The sequence below is a fragment of the Salvelinus sp. IW2-2015 genome, linkage group LG11 (genome assembly GCF_002910315.2).
Source record: "Salvelinus sp. IW2-2015 linkage group LG11, ASM291031v2, whole genome shotgun sequence".
NCBI lineage: Eukaryota > Metazoa > Chordata > Actinopteri > Salmoniformes > Salmonidae > Salvelinus > Salvelinus sp. IW2-2015.
Genome location: NC_036851.1, coordinates 44,888,334 through 44,901,332, shown reverse-complemented (window position 1 = coordinate 44,901,332; position 12,999 = coordinate 44,888,334). Strand labels below are relative to the sequence as shown.

Below are 12,999 nucleotides of genomic sequence, written 5' to 3'. Positions count from 1 at the left end.
GATCCTACTTGATTATCACACCACACCCACACACACACACACACACACACACACACACACACACACACACACACACACACTTATAGTGTTTGTTGGTGGAATTGGGTGGGGGAACACGTGGGAAAGTGAACACATTTTCACTTGTAAAAATGTGTTTCTAAGGTGAATTCATGGGATTTTACATTTGGATTTCCCAGAGTAATATTTTTCAAATTCCACACTAGGATATTGCCTATATGTCTACAAGAAACAGTTAGGTAACATCTACCTGTAGGCTACTTAGAAAACGAAGTGATAGAGCTACCTGTATTGACATCTGAGCTACTGTAAGAAAAAACTACTAGGTAAAATCTACCTGCAATGAAAACGAAGTGACAGTTATTAGGTAACATCTACCTGCAATGAAAACGAAGTGACAGTTGCTAGGTAACATCTACCTGCAATGACATCTACCTGCAATGAAAACGAAGTGACAGTTGCTAGGTAATGAAAATCACCTGTAATGAAAATGAAGTGACAGTTGTTAGGTACAGGGAACTACCTGTACACGTAACGAAGATAGTCACTAGGTAACATACACCTAAACTAGGGAACACTTACTAGGTTTTCTTATTCTTCTATACAACCAGTGAATCAACACAGACCATACTGCTTAAGAGGATCTCAGTGAGTTAGCAATTAGCATAGTATGCTACGGGTAAACATTGAGCCTAGCGTCTGCCTGTTAGAATCGATGGCTCGTAATGGTACAGTATGGCTTCAGCCGTTAGAATCGTGAGTTTGACGAGCTTGGCCCACCCACTGTGTGTATGCACCATACGGACCTCACATACTGTTCATCGTCTGGTGGCGAGCCAACCCCGCTGACAGGAACGCTCAAAGTTCATTARGCCGCAAACCGAGCAGCTATTCATTCAGGGGCTGAGGCTTGAATGAAGTGGAAAGTGCGGTGCACAGAAAAAAGACACACCTCCATTCAGTGGCATGGATCCACACCATATAATGGAGGGCATCACAAAAATCTAACTCGCATCACAATATAAACACATGATACTGTACAAGTCTGTTACATCCCAGCTGTGRGTAGTATTTCAAGGATGAGTGAAGAGTTTTGGTAAGACTTTCTATGAATCYATTGCGCGCACACCCCATTGACTAAAATATAATCTTTGCACTTTTGTGGTTTTGTCTTAATGTGATTAGGGCTGGAGGTAAGGTGAGGTAGGTTAGGCGTATCTCTAACTCTTTACCTGAATGCTGCTAGGTATTCTGCGTCGCCCATGGGGGGGTCCAAGCCTCCCGTCCACGCCACGTTGACATTGAAGCCCTCACCTGCTCCTACTCCCACCTGGACAGAGAGGAAGAGAAAGAGAGAAAGAGAGACGGGAGAAAGAGAGAGAGAGATGGGAGAGAGAGAAATAGAGATATTCATTGTTATTCATTAATATTCATAGTTATCATGTTAACATCTTACTTCATTGAAAGTTATGCTGAGAGCTGAGGGAGGGTCGTGAGATATTTTGCATCAAATGTTCACACACAATCAGCACCATAGTTTCAAAATGCACATTTGTGCCATTGAGGAAAAGCTGTGTCACATTTCAGTGACATAAGGGAGTGGTTACAATTTCCAAATGAAAGACGGCTGGACATTAATTCAACGCCTCCATCAACACAACAATTTTTATTTTTGATACAATTTGTAAAATCTGCTCATAAATCACAAAACTACACCCAGAATATGTCCCAGTTTTAACACACTACAGAGACATATTTTCTTGAGTTGTCGATATTTAGTTTCTAGCTATATTTCACCCAAACTTAGCACCCAGAACCAAATGTTAACGTCTGTCACAAGAGAGTATATTTCACCAAATGCCAGGCACAACCTGATTTGACCTCACATTAATGGGGTGGGAGAATATTTACTGTAGCTAATTACTGTAGCTAATTAGCTATTTACTGTAGCTATGTAGCTATTTACTGTAGCTATTTAGKTATTTACWGTAGCTATTTAGCTATTTACTGTAGTTAATTAGCTATTTACTGTAGCTAATTACTGTAGCTAATTAGCTATTTACTGTAGCTATTTAGCTTTTGAAAACCTCTCCAACATCACTCAATGTCATGGTGAGGAGAGAGTGAGGACTGAGTGACACCCCATTGGCAACAAACCGTGGTAATTTCCTTTGTGTGTGTGTGTGTGTGTGTGTGATGATGTGCATCGCAGAATGTCTCTTGGTGGACTGGATGTTCACAGGGTAAATTCAAAACACATGTGCTCCGCCATACACTGCCAACTAGTCACTCTCTGTCTCTCACACACACACACACACACTACACACAACACACACAACACACACACACACACACACACACACACACAACACACACACACAACACACACAACACACCACACACACACACTCTCTCTCTCTCTCTATCCATCATGTTTCTTCTCTTTCTTCATCCTCTTTCTTCATTTTTTTTTTCTATTTTATTTCCCTTCTGTCTTTCCTTTCATGTTTAAAAGATGCTGGGTGGAATTAGGGATACCCTGATGTTTCTGTGTAGTACCCCTGGTCACATCACCGCTACCCCCTAGTGTGTATATAGGTACATGGTTGCTGTGGTGACATCACCGCTACCCCCTAGTGTGTATATATAGGTACATGATGCTGTGGTGACATCACTGCTAACCCCTAGTGTGTTATATAGGTACATGGCTGCGTGGGACATCACCGCTACCCCTAGTGTGTATATATGGTACATGATGCTTGGTGACATCACCGCTACCCCCTAGTGTGTTATATAGGTACAGTGGTCTGTGGTGACATCAGCGCTACCCCCTTGTGTGTTTATATAGGTACATGTGCTGTGGTGAACATCACTGCCTACTCCTAGTGTGTTTATAGGGTTCAGTCAGGTGCTGTGTGACATCACTGCTACCCCCTAGTGTGTTATATATGGTACATGGTTCTGTGGTGACATCACCGCTACCTCTAGTGGTGTTATATAGTACATGGTTCTGTGGTGACATCAGCGCTACCTCCCTTGGTGTGTTATATAGGTACATGGTGCTGTGTGACATCACTGCTACCCCCTAGTGGTTATATAGTTCATGCGTGCTGTGGTGACATCACTGCTACCCCCTAGTGTGTTATATAGGTACATTGCGTGCTGTGGTGACATCACTGCTACCCCCTAGTGTGCTAATAGGTACGTGGTGCTTGTGTGACATCACTGCTACCCCCTAGTGTGTTATATAGTACATGGTGCTGTGGTGACACATCACTGCTACCCCCTTAGTGTGCTATATAGGTATATGGTTTCTGTGGTGACATCACTGGCTACCCCCTAGTGTGTTATATAGGTACATGTTCTGTGGTGACATCACTGCTACCCCCGAGTGTGTATATAGGTACATGTTCTGTGGTGACATCGCCGCTACCCCAGTGTGAATATCGGTACATGGTGCTGTGGTGACATCACTGCTATGGTGACATCACTGCTACCCTCTAGTGTTTTATATAGGTACATGGTGCTGTGGTGACATCACTGCTACCTCCTAGTGTGGTTAAATAGGTACATGATGCTGTGGTGACATCACTGCTACCCCCTAGTGTGTTATATAGGTACATGGTGCTGTGGTGACATCACTGCTATGGTGACATCACTGCTACCCCTCTAGTGTTTTATATAGGTACATTGGTGCCTGTGGTGACATCAACTGCTACCCCCTAGTGTGTTTATAGGTACATGGTTCTGTGGTGACATCACTGTCTCCCTAGTGTGTTATATAGGTACATGGTTCTGTGGTGTCATCACTGCTACCCCTAGTGTGTTATATAGGTACATGGTTCTGTGGTGACATCACTGCTACCCCCTAGTGTGTTATATAGGTACATGGTCTGTGGTGACTATCACTGCTACCCCTAGTGTGTTATATAGGTACATGGTGCTGTGGTGACATCACTGCTACCGCCTAGTGTGTTATATAGGTACATGGTGCTGTGGTGGAGGGACACAGAGACTTCAGAGGTTTACCACACAGCTCAGTGGAGGTCGAGTGGCCATTAAGGCAAAGCCACATCCAAGCCAGAACAGCCTCATTGGACCATCCCCTCATGATGAAGTTTATGGAAAACATCCACTTTTTCATCCTCACAGTTTTGTGAGAATGGGAAAAATGGGGGTGGGTGGTGTGGTATTTGGTGGGTGGTAACAGATGCTGAAGGGTTTTCAGACTAGTGGGCCGACCCAATCTGTTCGGTGCTTGCTCAGACGTTTTCTTTTCCAAATGGTCACAAACAATCATGTTTTGATGGACAGTTCCATCTACCAATGGGAGAGCATGATGTATACGCGGTGGATAGTGCAACCTAATAACCTCAGCTGGGCCCCGCTACGCGGGGAAGAATTTGCCATTGTCATAGCGATGCAGGGAGATGTACAGCACGCTGGGTCATTGTAGAGACCGACTGGTACCGTGTTCCCATGGTGAACATCCTGAACATTGGTGAGAAAGGTCAAGGGGCAGTCAGACTCTTAATTCTTTAGTATACTAAACCAGTCTAATTCTTGATCTTAATGTTGCATCATCGCCTTTAGTGATTTCACACTAAAAATACATACAATTATTTGTCCTTATAAGTTTGTGTGTGTGTGTGTGGTGTGTGTGTGTGTGTTGTGTGTGTGTGGTGTTGTGGTGTGGTGTGTGTGTGTGTGTGTGTGTGTGTGGTGTGTGTGTGTGTGTGTGTGGTGTGTGTTGGTGTGTGTTGTGTGTGTGTATGCCTAGGCCCAGACTCGTGGCAGGTCTGACTCATGTGGAAAGCAGAGATCAGTGTGAATGCTGACACCAAGCTTATGGTCAATATGTGTGTTAAATTAAGCACGTGTGTGTGTCTGTGTTTAGATCCCATGTGGGGACCAGTGACAGCGGCCATCTCTCACCCAGTCCACAATGAGGATCTTGCTGACGCTGAGTTTGTGCTGGAGCTGCTTGGCTGCGATGGCCACGGAGTTGAAGAAGCAGAAACCCCTTTGGAGAAACACACATATGGGGACATATGAAGACTTATGAGAACATGTCCTCATAATGACACCATAGACACCCAATGTAAAGTCAAGGCTTTTTRAAGTGAAAGGTCTCCAGGAGATATCCCCATGATAATGTGAGGCCGTTCTCACTATACACAAACMAGGTGATGTGAGGACATTAGTGCCAATGGGTCAAACATGCTTTGTTTCACTGAACATGCACTCAAATTTAGGCACGGTATGGTTGGACAGTACCAGAACGTAGGGTTGCAAAGTATGAATGACGGGAAATAGCGGTACTGACAGCAGGAGCTATAAGCTCGGGGAGTGTGAACTAAACTGTAGATCATATCTGCTGTCCAACTCTTCTCCTCCAGAGTCATTATCGACACATAAATAACTACTGACAGGCACTGCTGAGTACACACACTAGCACGCGTGAACTCAAACACGCACACACACACACAGACGCAAGCAAACACACGCATATGCAAGCACACAAGCAGACAACCACACACACACACACACACACACACACACATGTGGTAAGTGCACTAATGCCTTCTATTTAAGAGTGACACACACAAACACACTCACACACACATGCACACACTTAGAGGTGGTGCTATAGGCTGACAGCACAATGTCCTGAAAGCTGGGCATGAATTGAGCAGCGCGGGTAGACGTAGATTGCTGTTAGCCTTGGGCAAGTGTAACACATACTCTATACACACACATAACACACACCTGAAAGGTACTTTTGATGTGTAGGGAACCCTTTGAAATTATTTTAGAGACCTCCTGTTTCCGTGTGTGTGTGTGTGTGTGTGTGTGGTGCAGTACTTACAAGGGGGTAGAGTGGGCTGCATGATGTCCAGGGGGCCTCACCACTGCAAAGCCATTCTGTGAGATGGGAATAGAAACTGTTACACTTTGGCTCTCTCTGAGCACATACAACTTACAAAAGCACTTACAATTTGATGTTCATCAGTTCAGAATACATGGTATTGATATATAAATGGAACTGATATAAAAAGGCAATGTTTAAATTCCAATTTCATGTGAAATTCATAAATTCAATAAGCCACGAAGAGAAATGACTATACAGTATGCTTCAATGTGTATTCATGTATGTTACGGGGTTGACAATTCTGATCAGCTGTGTTACGGCTCGGACAGGACTAAGTGGGGGTTGCGATTGGCGGTCTCACCTTCAGCTCTCCCTGTGCCACCCTGAGTGCCAGCTCCGTCACGCTGCCTGCTGCCAAGCGAGACGCCGTTGATGTGTGCATCTCGTTCCAGATCGTATCATTGTCCACCTGTCAATCACGCAAAACCAAGAAGTTCATTGATTGAAAATGGTGTCAGACCAATGAGGTAAAGAGGAAGTCACCCATTGGAATAGGGAGGTGACAGGTTGTGACAGGTTGTAGGAAAGATTCCAGTATTGGATTACTACTGTTAATTCCAACCAAATGAAGAGCATCATGACTTATTGAGAGCCAGGGGGAAGGGTTTGGCAAGGGTAACATTTACCCACACTAATCACCACAACATTGACTTACTGCTGGTGTAAAGGGGGTAGTAAAGTATTCCTGTTCTCAGATCCTCTCTCTCTCTCTCTCTCTCTCTCTCCCTCCCTTTGTTATTCCATGTTTCAAAACTCCACATTTCTGGCGGTTTGGCACAACGGAACAATGAAATCAGAGAAATTTCTTTTATCACCGTCTTGGCCATCTTGTTCCAATCAGTGTGCCTGACCAGAGGAGCCAAGAGCCGGAAATCCAGACAGATCAGGCGCCTTATCAACACTATACAAAGCCCCTTCCTCCTCCTATTCCCCCTCATCTTCTTCCTCATCCACTCATCCCTTCTTCATCTTCTGTGTCTGCAAATATATTCTCCTTCTTTGATACAAACCATCCTCTCCTCCTCCACTTTCATTTTCTCCCTGTTTCTCTCAACTCCTTCTTCCTTCTCTCATCTCCTCTTCGTCTTCATTAATGTCCGCWTTTTCTCCTTCCTTATTTKTTTTKTTATTTTTTAWWTCACCTTTATTTAACCAGGTAGGCTCGTTGAGAACAAGTTCTCATTTACAACTGCGACCTTATCAACACCATACAAGCCTACTTCTTCCTAATCCCCCCCCCCCCTTTCTCTTATTCCTCTTCAACTCATCCCTGCCTCATCCTCTTCTTTGGTGTCCATAAAGTCCACCTCTCTCTCTCCCTCTTTCTCCCTCTCTCTCTCCCTCGTTCTCTTTCTCATCTCTCACCTTTTCTTTGTCTTTGATATCTATTTGGCGTTTCGACCAAGTCCCTGCCAACAACAACATCCTCCATAATTTGTAGTCCTATTAGCTTAATTGTGTAATGAGGCATAATCAAGCATGTAATGTTTGCCATTTTGTAATGTGATTAGATAAGTGGAAAGATTTCACAATCTTTGATTGTGCATTACAGGGTATGTTGAGCTGTGTGCCTGTGTACTGTAAGTGTGTGTGTGTGTGTGTGTTGTGTATGTGTGTGTGTACTTTTGAGTAACTCACCCCAACTCCTCCACATCGTAGCATCACAAACATGCTTTGAGATAAGATCCCTGCAAGAGAAAGATAAGATAACTTTAATGTGCTTTAATAACACACTTGTATGCCATCTGTAAATACGAATAACATTTTTAAATTAAGAGCTTAGTTGGTTTAGCTATGGAAAAAGATGGGAACCTTCCCGCTAGCCATGATTGGCTGAGATAATGGGTGGGCTGGACATGCCAAGAGATGAGTTCAGATTGGTCTGCCATGTAGCWCACTTCTGTCTATAACATGAGCAGCTCAGTATGTGTTGGTAATCCTTTCTCTCGTTTGAAAGATATAATGTAGCAAAAGTGTTGCTACTGCTCTAAACAACGTTGCTGCCCTGGARTTAGCAGGCACTATCGACAAAGATCAGTGGGAAAAAGTTGTGATGGACTACTTTCTGCACACGGCCAGTGTGAACCGGCGTGACTTGATGCAACGGGCCAAACAAGCTGTAGTGACAAACAAAACGGAAAAGACACAGYACGTCTTACTTAGTMAAATGGTTCCAGTCTGCCGTGAAGCATTCATCCATGTATACAGGTAAGAGTCTAGCTTCATTTTCAGATATTACAGCTTTCACATTTTACCAGAAAGTCGTTTTCATTGCAAGTTGAAGCTTACTGTTAGTTAGCTAGCGAATGTTAGCTTGCCTGCTCGCTAGCTAACGTTGCGTGTACGATCTGTGTAATTGAATCAAGTTGGTTAGTTTTAGCTACCTGCAGATTCATTCTACAGCATTTCATGGATGGTGGCTAGCTATGACAATCTGTTTGTATTGTAGCTATGGGTTGGGATTATGGTTAATTGTAGTGTAGTGTGTGTTTACCAGAGACGGTAATGTGAAGAACAACATGACCTGAACCAAAGTCAGATTAGGATACAGGCCAAGGACTAGATAGTGTATATTTTTACCYCGAGTTTTTCCTTATTGTAGGCTACTACTTTTACCACTTTAAGTTTTGAAGTCTTTGGTTGTTTACTGAMTCTCTACTTTTATCCAAAGAAAAAAATTGCATTTAAAATGTTGCTACATAAGACCGAATCGAGGCGGTCGGTCACAAATGATCCATGCATGTGTATAGGTCCATGTATGTGAGTATGAGTGTGCAAAAATACAGATATTTGCCTATTGCCCAAGTGAGTGTTTGACAATGAAAGGCATCAGAGCTGTGTTGGTTTGAGTGTGTGTAGTACTGTATGTGTCAGTGAGTGAAGATGATGTGTGTGTGTGTGTGTGTGTGTGTGTGTGTTGGTGTGTGTGGTGTGGTGTGGTGTGGTGTGGTGTGTGTGTGTGTGTGTGTGTTGTGTGTGTGTGTGTGTGTGTGTGTGTGTGTGAAAGATAGAGACTGAGTGTGTGTCTGTGTGAAGAGGTGTGTGTGTGTGTCACACCAGCCAGCTTGCGGTTGTCCATTTTGAGACGATGGAGTTGGTTGGTGCCATACAGCAGGACGTGCTTCTCGGAGTGGACAGACTGAAGCTCTCCAGAGAGGCCTTCCTGCTACGGATACACTACAGCAGCAAAACACACACGCTTCATTAAATTGTCATGTTAACACACATACATACACACATGGATGGACGCACGCACACACACCTGCACGCACACGCTCACACACACCACTCAAACTGACTGTGGTGCACACACACACACACACACACACGAAATAACAGACACTCACACAAGTTGGCCAGGGTAGAGGGAGCTGCAATGTTAGCTTAACTCTAAGTGACAGTAGTGATCATAGTAGGCGTTAGAAATTGGCCATCATCTTTGAACAAAGTAGCACTGTAGCTTTACTAAGTGTGAGTTTATCTCTCGTGACACATAAATAGTATCGTAACATCTGTCAAAAGACTGTGGAATGCGACGACTATCTAACAGTTGTTCCGGTGCACAGGTTTTTCGTCACTGGTATTTGAACAAATCACAATTTAGCGTGCATGCGCATCTTTCTAAATTTGGAAGGGGAAGGGACATTTGGCCCATAGACTTGCCTGAGTCTTGTAGCGATAGAGGGCTGGAGCTACCGCCCTGCTTCCGCTCCTCGTTTAGTATCTTTTTTTTTCCATGCGATGACACAATAGGCCAGATTCTAAGTCTGGCGTTTCCTAGATTTAGGTGTCAGAAAACCATCTCAGGGACCGGCACCGGTCCACAGACCAGATGTTGAGAAAACACCTGGTATAATATATCATAATATAACACACAAAACCATTAAATAATAGTTTATTTATATATATATATATATAATATATAATAATATAATTATTATCATAACAACACACCTCCACACGGTTCTGAGCCTCTTCTTGCCAAATCTTGGACCAGAATGGTCTGGATTCTCCCAGCATGCTCTGGGTGTCGGCTGTTGTCCGCACAGGTGCACTTGTGGCTTACATCTGAGATCATAACCAGACCTACACACACACACACACAACCACACAACACACACACACACACACACAACACACACACACACACACACACACACACACACACACAACACACACACCACACCACACCACACACAACACAGGTAGATACATACGGAAATAGGTAAGAAAACAGTCAAGCCAGTCAGCCAGCCAGCCAGCCAGCCAGTCAAGCCAGACAGCCAATCAAGCCAGCCTGCAGACAGCCAGCCAGACAGCCAGCTAGTCAGCCAGCGATCCTATTAAATGAAGTTATAATATGTCATTCTATAGACGGGACATAGAGCTGAATATATAGTAAACTGACCATGTGATACAACATAAAGCATTGTGTACAGCACTCCCCAAGTCTTTCTCACCAGTGGTGAATCGTAGCTTGGTGGGGGTCTCCGGACCAGTGCTGGGCAGAGACAGCGGGGTGTCTGTGGGCTGTGGAGGAGGGGGAAGAGAGGTGGAGGCAGGGGAGGACTTTGCACGGCCAAGGGGGCGGTGGGAAGGGCCAAGAACCACAGGCACACCCAGGCTGTCCAGGTAGGTCACCTGTCTGCGCCTTTCTGTCAGGACCTGAAGGTGCCTGGACTGCTCCCAATGGAATGACTGGAGGGGGAGGGAGGGAGGAGAGAGTGTGGAGAAGATGGGGAAAGAAAAGGGGGGACAAGAGGGAGGGAGAAAGGGAGAGGAATGGAGGGAGAAACGGGGAGGAATGGTGGGAGAAACGGGGAGGAATGGAGGGAGAAACGGGGAGGAACGGGAGAACGGAGAGAGAGTGAGAGAGAGAGAAAAAAGATGAGTAGAAGTATGATTATTTTGTTTGTTTATTTGTTTACCCATTACTTTAGCAATGACATAAAACAGGCAACTAAGAGCTGAGCTATTGAGCTGTTATTATATGGTGCCCTCTATTGGTGAGCCAAACAGTTGGTCTGAACTGAAGCTGTAGTTGGGAGTGGGACTAATTGAATAATTTTCTGTATGACCTAGGTAGCGCTTCAGGTGTGTTGTGAGTGTGTGTGRGTCCGCATGCATGCATATCAGAGGAGGCTGGTGGGGGGAGCTATAGGAGGATGGGCTCAATGTAATGGCGGAATGGCCTAAATGGAACGTAGTCAAACGTGGTTTCCATATCTTTGATGTGTTTGATACCGTTCAATTCATTCCATTACAGCCATTACAATGAGCCTGTCCTCCTATAGCTCCTCTGATGCATGTGTGTGTGTGTGTGTGTGTGTGTGTGCGTGCGTGCGTGCGTGCGTGCGTGCGTGCGTGCGAGCGTGCGTGCGTGCGTGTGTGAGAACATGTACCTGATTCATCAGAGGTGTGCATTTCCTGATATGTTCCCCATGGCTGTCTCGTGAGGAGGTAGACTCTGTGTCCCACATTGACTCAGAGCTGCTGGTTCCACTCTGTCTACTTCTCTGGTATCCATCCCCCTCCCCTGACCTGATCTCCTCTGGGTCCATGTCCTCCGAGGGGATCTGTGTGAGACGAGGCTTCTCAGAGGGTCAAAGGTCATCATGCGTTAGTCTTCACTCTTCTTCTTCATGTCTCACCAGTACTATTATGCAGTCTATAGATATATGTATTGTACTGTGTGTGTGTGTGTGTGTGTGTGTGTGCGTGCACATGCGCATGTTGCTCGACAATTCCCAAGCTGTGTGAGTGTGTCCAATCTGTGCTCCCTCTCACCTGGTCCAGGTGTGTGTTTTGTTTGAGTCTCTCCAGCAGCAGATTGTGGTTCTGCTGCAGTAGCTGGTGCTGCTGGTGAGAGGGCAGTGGGGGCTCAGACCGGGTCCGACCCAGGGGCCTGTGGGGGCCCAAGGTGGCCAGGCCTTCCAGTCTGGAGGAGGGGTACTGGATAAGGCCTGGGTTCAGACCTCTCACTGGAGGAAGAGAGAGGTGGGAAGGAGAAAGTGAAGAGGGATAGAGGAGAGAAATGGGAGAGAGAGAAAAAAAAGGGGAGAGAGAAAGAGGGGAGAGAGAGAGAAAAGGAGGGAGCAGAGAAGGGAGAGAGAGCAAGAGAGAAGGCGGAGAGGAGAGAGGAGTAGAGAGAGAGATGACGAGAGGAGAGAGATGAAGAGAGAGAGAGAGAAGAGAGAGACGAGAGAGAGAGAAGAATCAGATCATCATGTTTGACCGAAAAAAAAATAGAAAATGATGTTATATCTTGACCAGAGAGGAGAGGGACTGTGTGCGAATTTTTTATTTAACCAGGCAAGTCAGTTAAGAAACAAATTTTATTACAAATGACCAGCCTACCGGAGGAACAGTGGGTTAAACTGCCGTGTACACCGCAATTGCTTGCCTGTTTGGGGATTTAGGCTGGTCTTCTGGTACAGCACTTTTGGACATCAGCTGATGTAAGATAGGCGTTTATAAATACATTTGATGTATTGATGTCAGGGGCAGAATTACTATTTTACTCTAGCTCAGGCTCGGGGATTCGAATCAGCAACTTTGCTCATTACTGGACCCAACGTGCAACTCACTAGCTTTGTATGAGTCTTGGGATGCCATGAAATAGATCAGTTTGATGATCTGGGTAACAGGAAATAGCATCCAGTGGATGAGTGGATGAAGTAAGTGGAATTCAGTCAAATGGTCAATAGAGGGCAGTTCGCTCTGTGTGTTTTGATTAGCTGCACATGCAGCAGTCCTGAAGGCTCCAGGATGACTACAGGTGTGTGTGTTGCGTGTATGTATATCTGTGTGTGTCTCACCAGTGACTAGCTGTGTATGCAGCAGTCCTGAGGCTCCAGGATGACTACAGGTGGATTGTGTGCGGTGTTGTATATCTGTGTGTGTTCTCACCGCAGTGACTAGCGTGTATGCAGCAGTTCTGAAAGGCTCCAGGCATGACTACAGGTGTGTGTGTGCGTGATTGATATCTGTGTGGTCTCCACCAGTGACTAGCGGTGTAACTGCAGCAGTGCCTGAGCTCCAGGATGACT

The 12,999-nt window shown here is 45.2% G+C and overlaps 1 pseudogene; it reads right to left on the bottom strand.

Annotated features, from left to right (window-relative positions):
• The window catches only part of LOC111970749 (histone deacetylase 7-like), a 51,589-nt pseudogene that overhangs the window by 8,775 nt on the left and 29,815 nt on the right, over nucleotides 1-12,999 (bottom strand).